General features: G+C 46.1%; 1 protein-coding gene across 2 annotated transcripts in view; it reads right to left on the bottom strand.

Annotated features, from left to right (window-relative positions):
* The window catches only part of MCF2 (MCF.2 cell line derived transforming sequence), a 128,748-nt gene that overhangs the window by 102,461 nt on the left and 2,644 nt on the right, over positions 1-23,643 (bottom strand). The gene's annotated exons all lie outside the window — the stretch shown is intronic.

Genomic DNA, 23,643 nt, shown 5'->3' with positions numbered 1-23,643 from the left:
ATTTCTAAAATTAAATGGGGGGAGGGGAAACTGCTGTAATTCATCTCTCATATACCATGACCCCATTGCGGTCCCTACTGCACCTCAGCAGATTTTTGTGAAAGAGAAAAAAAAACCTAACAAGTGTTCATATCCATTAGACTATTATACAAATTTACATGGAGTGGTAACTTAAAAATAAAAACACTCAATTTACACTGACTGAAGGTGCTAGAGACAAATATTATTATACAAGGTATGTCCTTGGTAGTGTAAATATGATCATTTTAAACACACCTATATGTCTTTCTGTTTTTGTGGGTTTTGACAGTTAACCTTAAATCTATGTTGCTTTGATAAAACTCTGATTTCAGGGATTATTCTCTTGGCTGCTTGAACTCATAATGGCCCGACACAGTCACATTCTGCAACCTCCTTGGCGCACTGTGATCATTTCTTACTCCAATCCCTTTTCTGGCACCAGACGTCACCCACGGTTTTTTTTAATCAGCGTGTTTCCCCAGCAGCCAGTGGCACACCTTGCTATTTTTACTCCGATTCACTGTCTTGTTTGCTTTTTATGGGCCAAGCCTGACTCCGCTGCTGTCAGTATTTCAGTGAGACCGAAATTTAGCCTATTACTGTACCTTACTTTACAGAGTGAATCAAATTCCTTTAGTTCAACTCAACCAGTCCTCGCAGCTAACCTGATGTGCATAATGAGTGTGGTACCAGCTTGCCTTTCTGCTTTGCCTTCTCTTTGTCCCATCAAGCAAGGTCAGCAGCTCTTGTTCTTCCTCTCAGAGTTCTTGTTGAGTGTGTTGTCCCATTTGACACCAGCATTCTTCAAGCTTTCCTTTGCCCTCTCAAACTACCATTTTCTAGGTCTTCCTCATGGTCTTTGTCCCTTTACCACTAGCTCTTGTACTCTCTGGCCAACATACCCACATCTTGTCGTCTTACCTAACCCAGGCATGTCAATTTTTCTGTGATGGGAACTAGCCGCATCACGTGTACTGTTTTGTTGGGTAGCTCTTGTCTTGCCCCAGGACCATGACCTTAGCATTCTCATTTTGGCACTGTGAAGTAACTGTTGTACTGTCTTCCTCATTTGAGATCATTACGACTCATACATTGCGTCTGGCCTAATTATGATCTTCTACACTTTGCTTATTCTTATTGCAAAGAATGCTGGTCAACTTGCTCTATTTACACCAAGTGTTCTTCATGCAGCTCCAAACATCCGAGCCCCATTTCCATCATGCCTTAACCCTGATTCAAGATATTTAAATTATTGCATAGACTTTAACTCAATACCAGCCTATTTTGCTGACTTCTTGTTGCCCTTTTCCTAGGACCATCCCTTTCATGAGGGATGTGAAAACGACAGCACTTACCCCATGAACCATTTAACCCAAGACCCACCACAGCTGTGGGGTCCTGCCACCAGACCAGTTGGCCCTGCCACCCCCATAGGTTCCCACCGGCCCTGGTGGCCTGTAGCCCACCCTGCTCAACAAAACCTTTCTGCAGACCACCAATCAACCACCCATGATGCCAAAATGGGTGCAAGCTGGGGGTGGGGCGTAGAATTCGGGTGGGAGGTTGAGTGCAGGAGCAGGCTGAGGGCGGGGGGTCTGGGTGGAAGGTAGGATTGGGGGTGGGAGGTTGAATGCAGGAGCAGGTTGGGGGTGGGGATTTGGCTTGGATTCCAGCCAATGGGAGCAGCGGGGAAAAACTTCCTGGTGAGCTGTTTCCTGCTCTGCCATTTCCCCAGCTGCAGGAGAAGGAAGCAACAGCATGTAGAGCTGCTTCCTCCTCTGGTGAGCTGGATCCAGCTTGCATGGCTCAGGGCTCCCTCCTTCAGCGGGGAAGCCAACCTACAAGGGGTAGGGTTCTGTGGGGCTGAAGCGCCTGCGTGGACCCCCTGCTGCGGGGGAGGGGAGCCCCTACCCCATGGCCCACCAGTAAGACTGTCATGGACCACTAGTGGTTCACAGACCACACTTTGAGAGCTACTGATGTAAATGAATGCAGCGTTTGCATGCCTATTTACATCAGCAAACACAAGTGCAGGACTGGTGTGTGCACTCATAGCTGCAGGCTATGTCTTCACTGTCAAAAAAGGTCATTTTTCCATCAAGTTAGCGACCTTGCTCTAGAATCCTAATGGAGACAAGGCACATTTATTTTTTACCTCTCTGTAGCAGGTCCGCCCTGTACCCCAAACTCTCACAATTTTTTGCCGAGAAGACATTGTTTGATAAGCTGGCCTGCCGAATCAACTATTGTGCATGAATCACACAGACATCAATTATGACAATAAAATAGAAAGCAACTAAAGATTTATAATAAATGCACCCTTTGTTTGCCTGTGTTTAGGAATCGAGGCAGGAACAGTGGTTCATTAATAGCTCAGAGAACACTGTTTAGCAATGGGGAGTGAACCTTAGGGTGGTAACCAAAGTACTTATTAAAAAATAACTTTCCCAAATCAGTGTTTAATCAGAAGGCACTTATCGGTTTGCACTCTTACCAGGCTAGAGACGGGTTGCACAAAATAAAGCAACTTGCACCTTCCCACCTTTAAGCACAAATTTCCCTGAAAATTTTCTCACTGCAACCACATATGTGGACAGCCAAAGCCTTCTGGTGAATTTGTGGCAAATTTGCCAAATTGTTACAGTCATAAAAATTCTGAAAAATCTGAAACATTTTTCTATGACATTCTAAATTCAATGTTTTGATTTTTTTTAAATTCCAAACAACTTCTGGTTTTGAATTTTACTTCCATGTAATAAAAAAAGTGTAAAAACTTCATAACCAAATGAAACATTTCTTTGACCCCAAACAAAAAATGTTCATGTTAGGTCTGAAACTCCTCCCCTACCCCAATTCAGCCACAAACCAAGAACTGGTTATTTGCACAGCTCTATTCCCACTGTCATTTAAATAGTTCTTTTCCTCCAAGAAAAATATCTATTATCTGAGAAGTGCATGGTTCACCAGTAGCTATACTGTTAGCAGGTACCAGTCTGACCACACTTCTAGCTATGCTACAGGACAATAACTGTAGGGAAAAAAAACAATTTTAAACAATATTCCCTGATAATGAAGGCCATTTAGCACTAAGGGCTTGTATTACTGTAGACTTGAGATCTCAAATAAGCACACAATCCTACTGTGCGAGGCACTGTACAAACACGCAATAATATACCATCCTCGATCCAAAGAATTTACAACCTAAAGGAACAAGTCACACAAATGGGGGCATAGGGTTGCCAGATGTCCAGTTTTGAACCGGACAGTCGAATATTTGAGCTTTCTGTTCGGGAAACAAATTGAGAAAATATAAATGAGAAAACAGAAATGTCCGGTATTTTCTAAATAAGATGTAATGTAGATTGTGATGTAATCTCAAGTGTGTCCGGTAGGGAGTTGGAGTTGTGACTTGTGCTTAGGAATCAGGGTTGGAGGTGGGGTCAGCGATAGGGGCACAGATTTTTAGAGGGGACGAGCATTTTGTAGTCCCTGTATTTTGTGTTCTCTATAAGCTGAGCACCTGGGTGGCCACCCAGGAGAGATTGAAATGCCACCCAGTGATTAGCAGAATGCCCACAATCAGCAGCTTGTGTTTTTGCTGATGGTGCACATCCACATATGGCTCAGTGCATCAAATAAAATGTATCCTGCACACTGGTGGAAAAATTAGAGGGAACACAGTTCCCAACTCCTTAAAGGAGTCTGATTTCCAGAGGTCAGGTGCTCAGCGCCTTCTGAAAATTTAAGGTGTCTCAAATTAGGTACTCAAAATCAGTTACTCTTGAAAATCTTGGCTGGGAACATTTGGACCAGGCACTTCTGGGAGTATGCTCCCTTCAGAGCTCAAAGAGCTAAGGGAAGTCAATGGATAGACCAAAAATATGCATACAAACGAGAACACCGCCCTTTTGGTAAAGGTCAAAGTGTATTAATGTAATGATTGCCTTCCCATTGTGACTGTCAGTTAGCTTCCCTCTAGCACGCAGGTCTCAGAGGGGTAGCCATGTTAGCCTATATCTGCAAAAATGGATCCCATGGCACCTTTAAGTCAGATCTATTATTCTTTTAGGTGCCAGAGGACTCCTTGTTGCTCTAGCACTCCATTTCAATTTCCTCACCAAAATCAACTTCCTGGGCCAGTACAAGAGAAAGATGAAGGGTTGGCACCCTATTCACCCTAGCTAAACCACACCAAACAGACCTCTGCTCTCAGGAGGACTGTGTCAGAGCAGGGCAGCTAGAAAACAAAATCTAAAAATAGTAACAGCTAGTAAAACCCTGTATCTTGCCGTGTCCCCCACCCTCTTTGCATACTGACCAGCAGCAGATCAGATTTCCACTTTTAAGAGCGCATCTTACATGGAACTGCAGGATGGTTTGCCTTTCATAACATTGTACTATTCATTGGTGTACTGTTACCCACCTAAATATATATATCATCACTCTGTAACCATTACTGCATTAAGAGAACAGATCTGAAAGAGACCTCTGTCTATAGATTGTTGCTGCAACATAAGGTTTCTTAGGACATGTGAAGTCAGGCTGGGGGGAGAAGGGGTGTGTATGTGTGCATGTGTTGAACCTTTACTCCTGAGAGAGAGAGAAAAAAGACTATGAATCGGTAACTGAGAACACTGCCGAATCTATTTATGTCCTAGATAGTTGGTTTTGTGCAACCCAGAATATACTACTGAGTTCTCTTTTGACTGTCTCCTGGAGTGGGCTTTAGGATTTGTACAAACTGAGGCTGTGAGAATGATGCCCATTCTTAGAAATCTTCTCAGGATGATCAAAGTCCATCTGTCCAGGTACTTACAGAAAACTACACAGTTAATAAGGAGCTAGGTTTTGAGCCGTAACGCCCTGTGTTTAGATATACCAGCTTAATTCATTTCCTTTTTAAAGTGCTCGCTTTCCCTCTCTCATTGTTTTGTTTCCTTTCGGAACCTTGCATAGCCCACGCCATCTGCAAACAGCAGCTGCACCACACACCTGTCAAGCTGACACAGTAACTCATTACATTTTTATGATATTGATCAGGTGTTCTTTGGAACTACAAAGCCAGCTCTAAATGCATTTAATTTAAAAGGAGAACAGTGTTTTATTTGAAGAAGGCTGCCACACTGAGACACACTATAATCAAGAAATATTAAACCATGGAGATAACTGTTTGACCATTCTCTGATTGCACCTACTAAAGACACCTCGCTCTAAAGAGGGAATATATTTGTTTGGTGGTCAGTGGGGCCTGGGAAATTGGATCACTGCATCCTGTTACCCTTTCTCTCACTGAATCCACTTAAGCCAGCCACTTCAGCTGTGTCTACACTGGGAAGGCTTGGCAATCAAAGTGCTGTAGACATGCAAAAGTCGCCAAAAGTGAAAACCGGTCAAACCAGTTTTTCTGCCTCCCACTGTCAACATTTCATGGCCTCCTTGCTAGCACCCTGTGGATAGATGAGAGCAAAGCGCTGTGGGTAAGCATCCCACAGTGCAGTGTTGCAGGAAGGCAGAGCTGATTCCTGCACTTCTTGGGATTCCCTTCTAGCTCTGTGAGCTCTCCGAGCTGAGGAATGTCAAAGCAGCCCTTCTCCTGCAGCACCAGTCTGCCTGCCTCTTCTGTTCCTAATGCAGGACAGAACAGAAGAGCTCCAGCGATTTGTTGTTTGTTCCCCAAACGGAGCAGCTCACTCAGCTGTCAGATACTTCTCAGAGTTTTGACAGGGGATGGATGCATGTCTGCGGGGCAGCAAATATCACAAAACACTGAGCAGAGCTATCAGCACCTGCATTATGGGATACTGGCAGAAGCCAGTTCTCTTGACAAACAAAAAACAACAGAGTCCATGCTGGCTCTTTGTCGACAAACAGAGGGGAAAAGACAAAAGTCTCTTACAGGGGTGGAAGTTTTTTGTCACCAAAGCTGGGTATTTTTCCCAATTAATGTTGCATTGGAGTGTAAATGCTCTCCCTGTTTTGTCGACAAAAGGCAGTTTTTGATGTCAAAACATGCCAATGTAGACAAGGCCTTAATGAATTGTGCTATGCCTTAATTCAGCAGTTCCCAACCGCCAGTCCATGGACTGGTACCAGTCCATGAACCGCTGGCTGCTGGGCCACAGGGGCTGCTCGAGCTGAAACTGGCTGTTTGCAGAAGCTCAGCTCTAGCAGCCATGGTGGCTGATTTTGACCAATAGCGGTGCTGAGGCAGCGGCAGGAGGAGATGGAGCAGGAGGCATGGCACTTCACTCCCTCCTCCCACCCAAGTAAGATGGTGGCCCAGCTGGGGTTCCTCACTCCACCTCCACCTCTACCCATAGGGAGGCAAGACGTGCTTGGGGAGGAAGGGGGCACGCGCCACCAATGGCTGCTCCTCCTGCCCACATGGCAGTAATGACCACGCTCCCTAGAGGGGGCAGCCTGGCACTGGGGAGTGCTGGGGGTGGGGTCAAAGGGCTATTGTGTGAGAGTGTGGTTGGGTCACTGGGCAAGAGGGTGTTGGCGTGGGCTGTAGGGGTCAAAGGTTAAAGAGTCAAAGGGCACGGAGTGTAGAGTGGGGGGTCAAAGGGTTTTAGGCGCTGGGGAGCAAGGGGCTGGGTTGGGGCTAGGTGGGCTGGTAAATTTTCATTTGCATATTCATTTGCATAATGAATATGCAAATAAAAAGTTACCAGTCCACGAAAAGTTTGTGACTGGGTTTGCCAGTTCACAGTATAAAAAAGGTTGGGAACCTTAATTGACTCACCTGTACACCTTCTCTGCTGCAGAAGGCTCCTGTGAAGCTACTGATATCTCTAAAGTGCTTTGAGGCCATCACATGACCAATACTATGCAAGTGCAAAATATTACTGATCAAAGGCACCTGCCACAAAAGGCTATGCATTTTGCCCAGCGTGCAAGGCAGAAGCTGGTTATTTTAAAGTATATACTCTCTGTACCATCTATGCAGCAGCCTACCATGAATTGTACATGACTGAGAAAAATCTACCCAGGATGTTAAAAATGCCCTGTGTTAAACAGGAGAACGGTTCTTTTACTTGCCTGCGGGGAACATGTGACACAAGAATACTAACCACCAGGCAGGCAGATGTTGCTACAACATGGACCCGCTGTGGGTGTGGTGCCACACTGTGTGAACAACACCACACATGCCGTGCCCTAGAGGCTCAGCACACACCAACACACCCTGCCTATATGTCATTTCAGCCTGCACCTACTTTGCCTCCATCTTCTTCCACTGATGGTCAGGTGGCTGCTTCTACCACCAGTGGAAGTGAAATTCCATCCATAAGCTGGAGAAACGAACCTGTTTTACTACCTGATCTTTCCACTGTTGGACACCTTCCTGCGTATAATCTACTCCATATGCATCTAGCACAAATAAGCGTGATGCAGGAATTCAGGTAACTGCTAGGTGGGAGGGTAGGATGAGACCCCTGCAGCACCATATAACTAAGCATATGTGGCACATGCTTAATGAAATTCCTGTTAAACAGGTGAGAGCAGGAAGTGAGCTCTGGCAATGAACACGCAGGAGAAGGGCAGAAAGCTGCTCCCATTTTCATAGGCAAATTAATTTCAAGAACAAAACTCTGTTGTTTAATAGTAGATTTATATCAATACTCCTCAGAACATGGGGCCTATCTTATTTGCAAAAAAGGTGTTGGTTCGTAACCTGAGCACATGGCAGGTAGCCAGGAACTTCTGAGCTGTCCTCCCTGGCTCCGAAACAGACTTCCTTTGTGGACACAAGTTAAATCACTTCTCTTTTCTGCCTCGGTTTCCTCACTTGTAAAATGGCAGGGTCACCAGCCACTCAGTCAGGTTGTAGTGCTGGCATGGAGCTGTAAGGAACCTGAAATCTGAGAACAGCCCTCTAGCAATCAGGCAGAGATGGAGCATGTGGGTTTGTGCACATGTAGGATGATGGACTTTCTGGAGGTTTCAATCTAAAGGTCTGTGCTTAGAACAACACGGGTATGACAACATTACATTAGACTATCCTGGACACAAAAAAATTTCCTTAACCCATAGGACCTGTTTGCATCTGACAAAGGACATCAGAGCTCAAACAAAGCTGTGGTCTGGCAAGATCTGAGCTCCAGTATTTACCTCCCTCAGGGAAATTACCTCTGCTCCTTTATTAGGATCTCCCTTTGCCTCTGAAAGGATATGTATTGAATCTTCATTGACATCCATTATCTATAGCATCCGTATTGTGGGGAGGCAGAAAGAACACCACAGTTCCTGCAACTGAATTTGCTTTAACAACTCCCTAAAATCCACAAACAAAGGGAACATCACCTGCCAAATCAGTACGTGAGATCTGGGGAAGTGTGATAGGGCAGACAAAGCCGTGATCCCAGAAAGAGCCATAGATAAGTCCTTCAGGAGGCTAGAAAGGTTCTAGAGGAACCAGCCAAACAGGAGCCAGGGAGGCCTAAAAAAGAAGCTGCCGGGCTAGAGGGAGTTCAGTTGCAGCCCAGACCTGGAAGGAAGAAGGTCAAGGGTGGCTGGCTGGCACAATGGACAGTGGAGAGCTGTTGTGAGACTATGATTAACTGAGGTAAAGCCCTGAGCTAGGGGCAAGAAACCCTCTCCAGGAAGAGAGGCCCTGGAGGCACAACTCGCTCCTGAGTGAGGAAATAAACTGGAGACACTGACTTGGAGACATGACAGAGGGAAGCGGGATGAGCCACGGTTAGGCATGTACTCCAGAAGGGGCTTGTGATTTCACACGAGGCTGTGTGACTCAACTGGAGGGCTGAGTAGCCAAAAAGGCAATTAAAGAGGCAAATGCAGGTAGCCAAATGGGGGTGCTCGTGTGAGATGAGGGCCACCACGTTACAGGCAGAGAGAGAATTTTTCTATCAAGTTGGAAGGACAATGGTTCACGGGGGTTCTGTGACAGCAGAAGAAGAGCGCGACTGACTCAGTAAGGCTGATCCCATGGGAGTGACCTATGGGATGCCAGCTAGGAACTTAGGGTGAGAAGAGCCTGGGGAGTCCCCCAATGCAGTGTTTCTCAACCAGTGATACGAGTACCCTTAGGGGTACTTGAGAGAAGTCTGGGGGGTATGTCAACACAACTGAAATTTGGAGAAAAACTGAATTTTTGTTTTAAGTTTTATAGCGCTTTATTATTTTTGTACTTTTCACACCCAAAAATTTCATCGCCCACCCAGCTATGATTAAGTTATTTAAACAAATGTGTTGCAATGGTAGAAAAAAATTGTGTGTGTCTGAAAACTGTAGGAACTGGGGGTACTTATAATTTTTTAAGGGATACTTTATAGGCATGTCTAAACTACATCCCTCTTTCAAAAGAGGATATAAATTAGACAGATCAAAATTGCAAATAAAGCCAGGATTTAAATTTCTGCACTTCATTTGCATAATGGCGGTCGTGCGTTCTTTCAAAAACAGGTATTTCAAAAGTGAAACCGCTGTCTAGATGCGTTTCTTTTGGGGAAAAAAACCCTTTTTCGTAAGATCCTGTACTCCTCATTTTTTATAAAAAAAGGTTGAGAAACACTGGCCCAGTGAATCAGGTTTAGATTTTAGCTACACTGAATTCACCCAAAGTGACTGTATACTTGGTGTCAGTAGCCTGACTCTGGATTTACACCAGAGTGAGATCATTGTCTGACCATACAGTGTCAAAACTGGGCTGCTTCACTCGATGTAATGCACACACACACTACAGTCATGGACACCTGATAAAGCAAATCCTTCTCTGACCAACAGTGAATCGGAGTAGTACATAGCTTTGGCACCCAAGTGTGCAAAATACGCATACAGTTGGGGGCCTGTTTGCATGCATAATTGTTGAGGTAGCACATTGCTGCCAATTAGTATAATGAGCCATTTGCAACAGCAGTTACCAGGACTACATGTCCACGTGCAGTAAATGCATACACATGTCAGGCACCAAACAAGATACAGTTCCTTGCCTAAATCCCAATCCTGCAAAAACATACACACTTGCTTAACTTTCCACACACAGATTACCCCACTGAAGTCTCTGGGAGCTATACAGCTGAAGAAATCTGCACAGGATTGGGGTCCTAATGAATTAAGGGAATGCCCTACTTATCCCTTTATTTTGTTTAAGAAACAATCTAAGAATAATTGTTGCTATGTAACTCAGAAGTGACCAGAAATTCAATGGCTTTTATTTTATAAGTACTGCAGCTATTCCCTTTATCAGGCAACAGTGGCACAAAAGAGATGGTAAAATATTGATGACACAGTGTCAGTTGCGCTGAATGCTGCGAACACTGCCTGCCTGACAGCAGATCTCACCATCCCTGGCTCTACCTACATTTACAGTTCACATGCTACAGGCCACACAACATCTGTGACTCTTACAAGTAACATTCAAAAGGCTCTCAGACTCAAGACTGTATATTTTTAATTACAGCAAGGTAAAAGCAGATTTTCATTAGTAGGTAAAGATGAGCAATTAGATAAAGTACAAGTCTTGAGTCTGAAAACCATTAGAAAAAAAATGACTTTTGATAATGAAGATATCAATGCTGGGAAAGCCAACAAGCATCATCGGCTGGGTCGATCAAAATTACTACTGCAAACTACCATCTTTCAATACTAATTCAAGAGGAAGTTCAGCAAAACTGAGGAAGGACCGGCATGCTTACAAAAGAAAATGGCCTTACAATCATTGCTCCCTCTATGTTTTTCCATCTGTGTGTGGAATAAATTTTGTTATGTGCACCAAGGCATGTGCAGATGTGCACCCCCAACAGAAACATGTTGCCAGTTGTGGATGCTGTGCTAATCAGCTGGGCGGCACCTGACTCTCTACTTGGTGACTGCCCAAAAGCTCAGCTTATAGGAAACACTGCTTACAGTCTATTCTGCAATGACATAATGTGCATGAAAAATTAACGCTATCCCCAGAAAACACACCCTGCACCCTCCAAATCAGCATAGGCAATCTTTTCGAAAGGAGCTTTTGCTCACTGTTCCACACCCACCACCTGGCTCTAATTAAATCCAGGCTTCCAGGGCTGCACACATGTAGCTGCTGAGAAAATCGGGTTTTCAGATGCTGCTCATGAGGCTCCCATTGGCTTAATCGGTGACGCCATCACTGTGCATATACATTGGCCCCCACCCAGCAGTCCTTCGTTCAGTATCAGCATTGATGGCCTGGTGGGGCAGAGCTTTTGCTTCACTGAGTGGGGAGTCTAGCCTACCTCTCTGCTGCTGACCAACCCCCACCTGGAGCCGTTATTACCCACACAGACCAGCTGAGAGAGAGTCACCCCTCAACCAGTTGCCCTATTCCCCACCACCCCATGCTCACCTCCAGCAATTAGGCGAGATCTCCTCTCAAGACAAGGAGCCCCAGTCTATGACTAACCCAACCAAAGAGGACCTGCTCAGCACCCAACCAACCACCTCCCTCCAGAAGAGCACAAGGGGACCTGTGTTTCCTCACCGCTGACAGAAGAAGCCCCAGACAACCTGCCTGCTACTGCTACCACAGACCTGCCACTGGATGGGGAACATCACAATGGAACATCAGAGTAACAAGGTGGATTTATGCCTGCAGGGCCAACAAAGGGACGTACATCGGGAGGGCTCTGGAGTGCCCCCCTGCTGGCCAAAGTAGCACCAGTATAACCAGCCACTTTGCTAATGAGAACAATGGCAACAGCATTTTGCCCAGCACCTGCGCAGGGGCAATGTTTGGGAAGAACTCCTTTCTGCTCCTTTCTCCACCCCAAATACATCTGCACAAGACAACTGAATACTGCACCCATTGCCTAAAAATACAGTGGATCCAGCTTGCTGTTCAGTCTACCCTCATGCCCTGATGTCTAGGTCACCGAGACATCTGGGGAACAGGCAGGAAATTATGTTCACACAGATGGGGAGCCATGCTGTCGTTTCACATGCAAGGGCACTAATCTGTGTCTTTAGGATAGAGTGACTGAAGCGAGTGGTAACATATAATAATACTTTGCACTCTGATAACCTTTCATCCATGGATAGCAAGGTATTTATGAATAGACCTCCACAACAGCCCTGTGAGAAAGGATTGCATTATCCCCATTTTACAAAATGGGAGACTGAGACAGAGCAATTAAGTGATTTCCCCAGGCCACCAAGCACCTAACACTTGACATTTCTGTTGTGTTTTAACAGCTGTTAACTAACCTCATTGAAAATTCTAGAGTAGATACAACATGAACATTTGTTCCTGGATTTCTCTCTAGTCATTCCTCAGTTTCAACCTGTAGTGTTAGTTCAGCACAACTAACAACAAGCATCTGTGTGCTGTCAACACTATATGTTATACTTGTGCCAGTTCACGCAAGTTAAAGCACTAGTAAGAATTCAAGTGTCAATGTTGCCAGACTTCCCGTGGCTGAGTCATGAATTGCTTCCTAGACCTCTTCTTGAAATTCTACCACAGACTGATTCAACAGCTCAGTGATATTCACTAACCATTCACTTCTTAGCATACCAGAAATCAGAGATTACCAGAGAACCAAGCATAAACTACAAGAGTGTCATTGTACATGAAGTGGAGGAGAGAGGAAAATGAAATAGAGATTCTGACTCCATGATTCATTGTGGAACTTTTCACATGTGTAGGGCAGGCTTAATGTGCTTCTATAAAGTGTCCTATTCAATTGGGCTAAAATTTATTTCTTTAAAATTCCCCTTGAATTCTTTAGAAGAATCTCTCTCCAGGTTACGATGTTGAGCTGCTTATCAAGTCTTCCCAGAAATAGTCCTTCCTAAGAACTCAACTGTTACGTGTTGAAGAGTATTTCCTCACATAACACACAGTCAACCTGTGGAACTCCTTGCTAGAGGATGTTGTAAAAGCCAGGACTTTAACAGGATTCAGAAAAGAGCTAGATAAATTCATGGAGGATAGGTCATTGAATGGCTACTATACGAGATGGGTAGGAATGGTGTCCCTAGCCTCTGTTTGTCAGAAGCTGGGAATGGGTGAGAGGGGAGGGATCACTTAATGTTTCCCGGTTCTGTTCATTCCCTCTGGGCAATCTGGCATTGGCCACTGCCAGAAAACAGAATACTGGGCTAGATGCACCTTTGGTCTGACTCATTGTGGCCATTCATATGTTCTTGTTATGGGATTCACTTCTGGGAAACGAAATACAAGCCCGGACCGGAGGAATAAACCCCTCCATTGGGAAGCCTCCAGGAACCAACAACCATAGAGACAAATTTTCACAGTGTCCTGGTCTTGGTGCCTAATGCATCAGAGAGAACGAACGGAACAGAGTGACCTATCCCCCGTCACACACAGCATGGCTCTCTTCATTCTTTGACAGAGTGTGATTTTTTTTAAATCGAACAGTGGCATAAAGTTTAACGGCAAAAAAAATGAATTGACAAATACAAAAGCACAAAGGGGAGATTATTGCCATAAACAAACACAAAATGAGAGTCTCCTCTCCCACAAAAGTTTAAAAGTGGGACGAATTGTACTCAGGGTTCATGTGGGAATCCACCAGCCCTGCACCATGGGCAGCCGGTATCATAGGCAAGGGAAGGTACAGCCTTCCCAACTGCCTCCCCAGGCCCTTCCCATGTTCCACGGCAGTTCCCCAGGCCTCCTCTTGCAATGTCAGAGCCTGGGGTTTCCACCGCACCGCCTGTCCTCCCTACCATCTCTGTACATTTCCCGGCTCCAAACCATAGTTAACCGCTGGCTAAGTACACAACTGTTTATTCAAAGCTGTCCAAGCAGAAGTAAGCCCAGCTCATCTGATGAAGCGGGTCTTCCCCATGAAAGCTCATGATCCTACGTGTTTTTGTGCGTCTCTACAGTGTCACAGGACGACTTGTTGTTTACAAATTACAGGCTAACACAGCTACCCCTTTGAGACTTTTTATGGTAGCGAGGCTTTCATCTTATCCACTCTCATCGCACGGCTGCCAACTTCCCAACATGACTGACTGCTAAAGTAACACCCGACCCACTGCTCTCTTTGTGCCTAACGAGATTAGCTGTGTCCGTACCAACCCTAATGACAGCTGAAAACGGGGAAAGTTAAAAGCCATCTCAACTCTGATCTGGATTTGCATTTAACAAATGAAATGAAATAAAATAAAAAGTTCCTCCATGCCTACAGTGTACATTCAGGCCCACCCCACAAGCACATCAGTGTGGGCGCTGAAAAAACAACCACCAAACACCTTGTACTGGTTCTTGCATTAAGCTTAAATGAATGCCTGAGTGTCAGCCAGCTTCTAACTTTCCAACGTCCATCGCTCTGTGTTTAGGAAGACCCAGGAGTAAGACTAAAGATACTTCCCCAATCAACACAGAGCTATATTTGCCAAACAGGCACTAGGGAATATCCTTAGTATCTGCCCTCACTAGGCATCATTATAGGCAATAATATTGGCTTCCAAAGCAAATCAAATTCACCACAAGGTAATTGAAGAGAGGGCTATGGAGCCAAAGAAGAGCGAACATATATCAATAACTTTTCACATCATCGTTCCAGCTCTTGCAAATCTTTCTTCCTTCAGGCTGAATTCCAGCTTTGCATATGTACAGGCAACTCAATGGATGCAAGGCAGAAGGTAGAATCCTGGAATCTCATTCACTGGTAAACTTGGGAGTAGCAGCACTGAAGTCTACGGAGTGATGAATCGCCTGCTCTTAGCCCATGGACCCTGTAGGAATGGGAAACTAAACTCTGCACAAGACCTGTTGTTTCTGGAAATTCCACAGCAGACTCAGATAAATTCAAAATCAGAGTCTTTTATTGAATTCAAAATGGCAATTATTAACACCATCCCCCTTTTGCTGAGCAATAGCCATTGTCAGGGCATCCTAGGTTGGTTTCCTGTTGAAGGGGGAATCAGAGACAGAGTCTGGATATATTTTCAGTGCTACTTGTTTATTTTATGTTGCACAGTCCTTGAACAGAGGTAGTCACAAAACACACACTGCCAGTCTGCTTTTCAGGAATCTCAACCAAAACACCAATGTCCAGGTCCCACAAAGCAACTCTGCCTCTAGTTCCAGAGGTTAAGGCAGAAGGAAACGTCCCTGACGCGTGCCACAGTGCCCCCAAACAATTATATCTTACACACACAAATGCAAGCATTTCCTCAGAGTTTGTACGCTGCATACACATTTAAAAAAAGATTGTGTAGCAGAACCCACGGATGTCCTCCACCATAAAAATGTAGCTAGTGCAGGGAACGGAACCGACTTTCTTTGCTCAGTTCCTACAGGGCATTAAAAAAAGTTGGATTTTTACACTGACCCATGTATAACTCTTATACCACGATAGAAATCGCCAGGGAAAAATGTGGAGGTTTTAGCAACTAAGTAAATGACACCTGAGGTGGAGGAGGATGGTAGCATAAACACAAGTGACCAGCTTTGAAATAATTAACAGTTCTCTTTGTTGTCCTCTGGTTTCCGTTAACTTGCTGCCACAGACATGGAAGTCTACAGCTTCTAGTGTTGTTTCAGGCTGTCTGCAGACTTTGGCAGGCACTGCTGCATTATGTTGTACTATACTTCCTTTGTTGTTATACAGCTTTCTTCTGAACCATAAGTGCCAGAAACAACTATATTAAACAAAGGAAGGCTCAGATACTGGAGCCCAATTCTGTGGTGAGGGGTGGATACTGAGGCCATGTCTAAGCTCCAAGGTTGAATTTATTAGAGTTGATTTTTTAGCACCCAATTTTGTAAAGTCGAAGGTGCATGTCCCCACCATGCGCAAGAGTTCAATGTAGTTCAAAGTAGCATGTCCCCAGTATGGTGGCTACTGTTGGCTTTGATAGCGATGCACTGTGGGTAGCTATCCCACAGTGCCTGCACCCATTTTACATTCTGGTGTATGTTCCCAATGAACACTGAGACCAAAACTGTTCAGCAGGTGGTTCTGGGTACATGTTGGCAGTGGCTCATAATGCACTCTTCCTCCCTCCTCCCCCTTGCAACAGCAAATAGTCTAGTCATGCCCTTTTCTCTCTTGTTGGTCATCCGCACAGACGCCATAGCAACCTGAACATGGAACATATCCTAGATCTTGTTCAGCCTCAAAACTTTATGATGCTGATGTTAACCTTGGTGTGCCTAATGCTAGAGTATGTCTAGCATGTATCCAGGGTCTGCCGGAACAGGGAAGAATCTCACGAGGCTATGAACACACCATTCTGCGAAGCACTTAAGTTGAGCGATTTGCAAACGTTACCGGCATTTGATCCTCTGGACACAGTGGAACACCAGTTCTGCTGCTGTGAGACAAGCACAAATTGGTGGGATCACATCGTTAGGCAGACATTGGATGATCATCAGTGGCTGCAACTTTCATGGAAGTTTGCGAATTGCTTTCCCCTGCCCTGAAATCCAAGAATACCAGACTAAGACCTGCTCTGACACTGGAGAAGTGAGTGGCAATAGCCCTGTGGAAACTTGCAATGCCAGACAGCTACCAGTCAGTTGGGCATCAATGTGCGTGGGGAAATCTACAGTGGGGACTGTGGTGATCCAAGTAGCCAAGGTAATCGATACCCTTCTGCTATGGAGGGTAGTGACTCTGGGAAACGTGGAGGATGTAGTGGAGGCTGGAGTTTCCTAACTGTGGTGGGGTGATAGATGGAAGACACATCCTCATCTTGGCACTCAACCACCTTGCAAAAGTACATAAACTGCAAGAGCTACTTCTCAATGGTGTTGCAGTGGCTGGTGGATCACAAGGGCCATTTCACTGACATCAGTGTGGGATGGTTGGGGAAGGTGCATGATGTGCACATCTTTAGGAACTCCTTCGTATTTGGCAAGATACAAGCTGGAACTTTTTTCCCTGGCCAGAAAATTACAATCAGAGACATTAAAATGTCAATAGGGATCATTGGAGACCTAGTCTACATGCCTTGCTCCCGTGGCTCATGAAGCCATACACAAGCAGCCTGGACCTCAGCAAGGAGCAGTTCAACTACAGGCTGAGCAAGTGCAGAATGATGGTGGAATGTGCTTTGGGGCATTTAAAGGGAAGGTTCCGCAGTTGGCTAACTAGTTAGACCTCAACAAAAGCAACATTCCCATTGTGATGGCAGCCTGCTGCGTGCTCCATAATACTTGTGAGGGCAAGCGGGAAATGTCTCTGTCCAGGTGGAATGCTGGGGCACAGGGCCTAGCCAGGGAGTTTGAAGAGCCAGACACCAGAGCAATAAGGAGAACACAGCACTCATCAGAGATGCTTTGAAAGACAGTGTTACGAATGGCCAGTTTTGAGAATCATGCATGTTTCTCTCAATGATGTTCCCCTGCATTCAGCGTGCTTGCCTGTAACCCTCCACCCCTTCGATACAAGTAATAAAGAGACTGTTGTTCACAAATCATGCGTTTTTCTTACGAGTCCACAGAGCAGTGACAGAAAAATGAGCCCCGGACGGGAGCTTGTTGGGGGAAGGGGAGCCTTTTGGTTCACATCAAAAGTCCCGGACGGAAGCTTGTTGGGTTGAGTGTGAGGCTGCCTTTGGCTCCCCGCCCCCCATATTCTCGGGCCCCTAGGAGAGGAGGCTATTGAACTCAGTGAAGGAGGAACATTGATCCATAAGAGCCGAGGGGGTGCCTATCCAGGAAGGAGTCCTGGAGTGCCACCGGGCAGTCCATCACATCCCCCATGGACAACACCACTCTCTCTCCTGGTGCTTCACTTCCCCATTCCCTGCACACTCTCCTTTTCTGATGCTCCATTTGTATCTCCTCCTGCAGCATATTCCCCCACTCGCATATTCCTCCACAGCTGACTGCTGTTCCCACTCTAACAAAAAGCGTAGGGCAGATTTTGCAGAAGGTGAATTGTAGGGCGTAAAGCCCAACCTGTTGGATTAAAATGAAGGTCTCTCTAAAGACAATAGGGATGAGTTACGTACAAGGCCACAGTTACGTTTTTAGGCCGTCGCTTTGTAGCAAGTACACCTCAGAGTCCTGAGGGGAGCAGCTGGATTTAGGTTGGTGGCAAGAATGGTAAGGGACAGGCCATGGCATGAACCTGTAGGCACGAGGGCACAGAGGGCTGACATGGCTGTAGGGCAGGGGCTCACATGGCACCCAGGTCTTCCTCAGACAGTGCAACTTTCCCTTGCCGCAGGAGCAAGCGGGTAAGGGGGAGGAGGACGGGAGTTGAACATGGTGGCAGGACAGCTGCTCATGCCATGCTTCACTGGGGATAAGCAAATGGAGGTTTACTGCAGAGGCAGCAGCTAATAGTTTCCCCTGCTCCATCCAGGTTTCCATGAGAGACATCAGTATTCTCCAAATCACACAGAGCGATAGGAAGCTGTTGCTGACTGAATGTGGCCAGACACCTGGGCCTTACGCTGCACTGCTTTGGGCTGTAATGATGCCAGACCACTTCCTGCTGGCCTGGTGGGGGAAGGCGTCCCGCCGTGGAGGATGGAATGAGGCAACCTCCCTAGTAGCTTTATGAGAAGGATGAAAGAGTTCTTCTAGGAGAGCTGTATGGACACGCTGACAAGCTGTTCCTGGAACCCCCCACTGGTTAGGCAGTGTGGCCACCACAGATCACACCCAATTGCCTTAACCTACTTTCAGCAATACAAAAAATGTGAACTCATCAGAAGTGCCTTCCCCGGGATCAGTGCCCGACCGTGAGACGTCCCGGGAGGAGGGGATTGTCTCCAAAGTTATAAAAAGTGCTTGACTCTCCCTTGCCCGCTTGCCTGCGGCCCATTCTCCTCTTGCTGCTCCTCCAGGCCACTGCCTAGGGCTGCCTGAGTGTCTTGGGAGCAGGGGTGGCCCGTGATTACGTCATGGCCATTGACGGCCGTGCAGGCGGGGGTGCCGATCGCGCCTTCCGCTTGGGACGTCAGCTGCCACAGCCGGCCTTGAACCACTCCTGCTTGGGAGGACTGAGTAGGGAAGCTGTTTGGGTCCTATCCTCCCCCCAAGGACTGCATGCAGCTGCTCGTAGAAGTGAATGTTTGCAGCGATGACCTAGACTATCCGTTTGCCTCCTTTGCCTTTTCATCTGATTGCCTCAGCACGTTGATTTTCATGCAGAACCACTGGGTGTGCCTGGTGTATCCTTTCTCCTCCATGCCCTTTGCAATCTCGGAACAGATATCAGCATTTCTTTTGCTGGTTTGTAGTTCTGTAGTCCCTACCCAGCAGTGAGGTCCAGGATCTCCTGCACACTCCATGCTGGTGCTCACTTGTGACCCTGGGAACTCGTGAAACTCATGCCCAAGCATGCTGCTCAGATATGCTGGCCGCACAGGAAACAAAATTCAGATTTTCCCGGGGCTTTTCCTGTTCACCTGGACAGCTGGAGAGCTGAAAATGTAATGGCTAGACCAGTCACTGAATGGCACTGTGGGACATCTCCCAGAAGCCAAGAAAGTTGACTTTCACAGTGCCACGTCAGCACTGACAGAAAGTTGACCATGCAAGATCAAATTTAGTGGTTACTCCTCGTGAAAGCAGGAGTGCAGAAATCAACATTTAACAGCCCTTAAAGTAGATGGGCTCAGTAGTGTGGACTCATTGTTTAGAAAATCGACCTAATGCAACTAAATTTGACCTAAACTCCCAGTGTCGACAGGCTCATGTCAACCTTCAAGGCTGGTGAATCACGTAATACTGAAGGCCCTGGTTTAAAATGCAGCATTACTCTGTTCCTCTGACTCAATATGCAAACACAGCAGAAAAGGTAGAGGCGCCATTTTTCCCATGAGAAACAGAGGAAGCTCCCTAGTTCAGGGCATCAAGAAGATTAGAGGCAAAGATAGATGCTGACAACATTTAAGTTAATCACCCTCCCCCACTCCACTTAATATTTCCGATGACTTCCCTCCCACATAGCCCTGCTGTCATTCCACTTTTCTTATGGTAAACGACTGATAGATCATGAAATTGCAGGTATAGAAACTGTGCTGTATGCTCACAGAATGCATCCTACGTGCTATTTAAGATTCCTGCACAATTATTTTTCCCAGGGTCCTGTAGCTCCTTTAATGGCTTCAACTGATAATATTATTCAGTGTCTAGAGGTCATTTACATAGTAAGCTTATATTCTAACAGCTCTCAAATAGTATCTCCTATAATCATGCTATAAACATGTTTGGCCCTCAAAAGACCAAAAGGACACTGGTGTGTGCATGTGAACACGTGTATGTGTGTATATACACAACATTGCCAACTCTCGTGATTTTATCACCAGTCTCACAACACTGGATGTTTTTAAAGCCTCTGCACTTGCAGTTAGGCAGTTAGTAGAGAATCTCAGTTTTCATTAAAAAGTTTCTAGCCCTTGTGGTTGTGAAAAGGTGCTTAGAATGTATCCCAAGACTGGCTAAAAGGCTTCGAAACTGGGACGTGGGGAGGAGAGGGGGCAGGAAGGAGAGAGCCCCACATTTATTATCATTTTACAAATCTTATGATATGCGGACAGGGGCTGATGTGTTTGTTTTAACACTCAGGGCTGGCAACACTGCTCATGCACAGCCGAAATCATAGTTGCCGTCCTGCAATTGGACCCATACGAATTCATCCTTATTCCTATGTGGAGTCTCGCAAATTTCCAGAATCAGACATAAAGGTCCATCTCCCCAAAGCTGACTGCAGGCTTGGACTGTTCCCTTGAGTCTTTTCCATCCACATGTGGATTTTTTTCCCCATTGGTGTGCAGAATAATTTGTGATGTGCACTGAGGTATGTGTGAATGTGCACCACTAGCAGAAACAAATAATCTTGCGGTGGGCGCTCTGCTAGTCAATTGGGTGGCATTTGAATCTCACCTGAGTGGCCGCACAAGCACCCCGTTCACAGGGAACACGGATTGGAACCTGTGTTATTGGAAAGCTAGCTGTCCAGTTTCCCCAGACGTCAGTTATGTAGCATGGAAAATTTATACATCACTGCTGCATTTGTGCACTTATATTTGCACTGCCTCTCCAAAGCCCAGTCCTACTCCGGTTTCAAGAAAATGGGAGTTTTGTCATTGACTCAATAGAAACAGATCAGACCCTATGGAACTCTTTTGTTTTCATTTTACATTCCCACAAAGGGTATCCTTTTCTTGCTCATGTGAGTGTTCCTTTGCCGCATCAACCGTTTTTACTACTGAACCTCATCATCTCTCTTATGATCTCCCATAAAAAAAATCCAGCATAATACATTCAGCTACACTACGCTCTGGAGTCAAGATCATCAGAATGTGAGTGTTAGATCCTTGTATTAGAGTGTTGTCTTCTGTGCCAGGCATGGCTCCAAGCGCATAGCTGGCCCTTAACAGATAATGAACAGCATGGGCCTTCAGTTCTGGGGCCGAAGGGGAAAGCAATGACACCAGGCATTGAACCTTTTCCCGGAGTATCCATGAAAGGGTTATGCTGAAGAGAAATTAAATCTCCCCCAAAGCAAACCCTTGGAAGGTTTGTCAGCAGCTTATAGAATCTCAAAAGTGTAGGACTGGAAGGGACCTCAGTAAATCATCTCACCCAGTCCCCTACACTCAGGGCAGGTCTATGTAAAGCACTAGCACATCTACACGGTGTTTCTCAGGTCCGTAAGGAGGGCTGAGGGCAGCGAGGGTGCAGGAGTTAGTGTTGCGGAGGGAAGAAGAGCTCTGGGCAGGGGACTGGCTTTGTGTGTGTAGAGGGCTGAGTGGGGAGCCCCACATTCATATCAGGGCTGCTTGCTCTCCCCCTTCCTGTCCGCCAGGGAGAGAGAACAAAGTGCACAGCTCATCTGCCCCCTGAGCTCCCCAGCCAGAGTGCGGAATGCAGCAAATGGTGCACTTCCCCTCACTCCCTGAGGAAGAGGAACAGCCAGCAATGTTCCCATATGAATCTGGAGGGGAGCATCAGACTGCTCCCACCCTGCCTAAAGGGCACCTGAGGGTAGGAAGCTCGGGGCTGGGCAGTCCTGGATGGGAGCAGGGCTCTTTCAGGGAGCCCTTTTCACCTGCCTAGTGATTCTGTCCCTTTTCTGCATGGTTTTATGAGAAGCAATCCCATTCCAGGCACATCTAGGGTTGCCAGGTGTCTGGTATTGACCCAGACAGTCCAGTATTTTCACCTCCTGTCCGGTAAAAAATTCAGAAAATACCAGACACCTAAATGTCTGGTATTTTCTGATTTTTTTCCCCTGCCGGGAGGCAAATACAACTTTAGTCTCCCCCACCTTTTTTTTTTTTTTACTCAACAGAATTTTTTCTTTGGTATTTTTTTGGGGGGAAGGGTGTTCGGTATTTTTGGTTAAACCATCTGGCAACCCTAGGCACATCCAATTGTCCAGACACAACTAAACCCTTATGTTGCTTTAAATTATGGTAAGAAGCTTTATACCAAATTTGATGTTCCTTGCTCTTCTGTTTAGGAGAAGTTCTTGAACAAACAGACAAATGGACAGACAGACAAACTCTCCCAAACATACAGCAGACAAGGAGAGTCTCTGGCCTAAAGTGAGTGTGTCAAGTCACACCTGCTTTTCATCAGTGTGGCACATCTACATTCAGGGTTTGCACTGATGCAACATCATTCAAGAATTTACTGCTCTGGCTCCACTGATGGAGATCAGGCCTGAGTAACAAGCAAGGAAAACGAGCAACTGCACACAATTATGCTTCTTTTTTAATACCATAAATAGCTACAGCAAGAGTCCCCAGCTGCCATTCAACCTGCCCATCAATAACTGGCCAAGCTGCAACAATTCTGAGGGTTTGGCGCAGTAATTTATAAGATGTTGTGTGACTGTGCCAGACATGCAGAAGACCTGCAACCTGAATGAGCAATGTGGGATTCAGTGTGGCACATTAGTGCCAGTGAGAAAAATTACAATACAAGTCATAACTTTCTCACCACCATACCTTCTACAGGTTGTACCCCTCTAAACCAGGACTCCCTGCTCCGGAAACCAGACCACAGATGTTCCTGGACCAAAGAGCCCTGGTGGTTGGGAGCCCTGCCAGCCAAAACGAGACCCGTGACCAGCAGGGGAGCTTTGGAGTGGGGGCTGGTGGCCAGCAGGGGGATCCCGGTGGCTGAAGGAGAACCCACAGGCTAGCGGCAACGGGGCCGGCGTTGACTCCCCTGGTCCGGCAAGCTCCCTAGTTCAAGATCAGTCAGATCCCAAAGGTGCCAGACTAGGGAGGTCCAACCTGTACTAGAACATAAATTGCAGACAATTTATGCACCCTAAGCCCAAGGGAAGGCCCAGCATAAGCACAAAACTGAGTACTCAAAGTGCTAATGAGAGGGAGCACTGCAATACTGGCCAGTGGCAAGGGGCCAGCATTAGATCATACTCTTTGGTTGATTAAAAGGAACTAAAATACTTGCTATTCTTTTTTGACAATGTTCCTGCAACAAGAAAGGGCACAGCAGGCAGCAGCTGGTACTTTACAAATAAGACACCGTTCTACAGGCATGGGGCTATCCATCAAAGTAAATGTTATTCAGTGCCTTAAACAACCACCATGCGGCACTTACAACGAAACCTACCAGAGACGTCTCACAAGAAATTTACAATAGCGACCTGTCTGCCTAGGATTTAAGGGCCAGTTCTGTAAACAGCTACACGTGTTTGATATTATGCATGTGAGTAAAGTTAA

This window comes from Pelodiscus sinensis, chromosome 13, assembly GCF_052426305.1.
Source record: "Pelodiscus sinensis isolate ZL-2025 chromosome 13, ASM5242630v1, whole genome shotgun sequence".
NCBI lineage: Eukaryota > Metazoa > Chordata > Testudines > Trionychidae > Pelodiscus > Pelodiscus sinensis.
The sequence above is the reverse complement of the archived record's forward strand: the minus strand, read 5'-3'. Positions and strand labels throughout refer to the sequence as shown.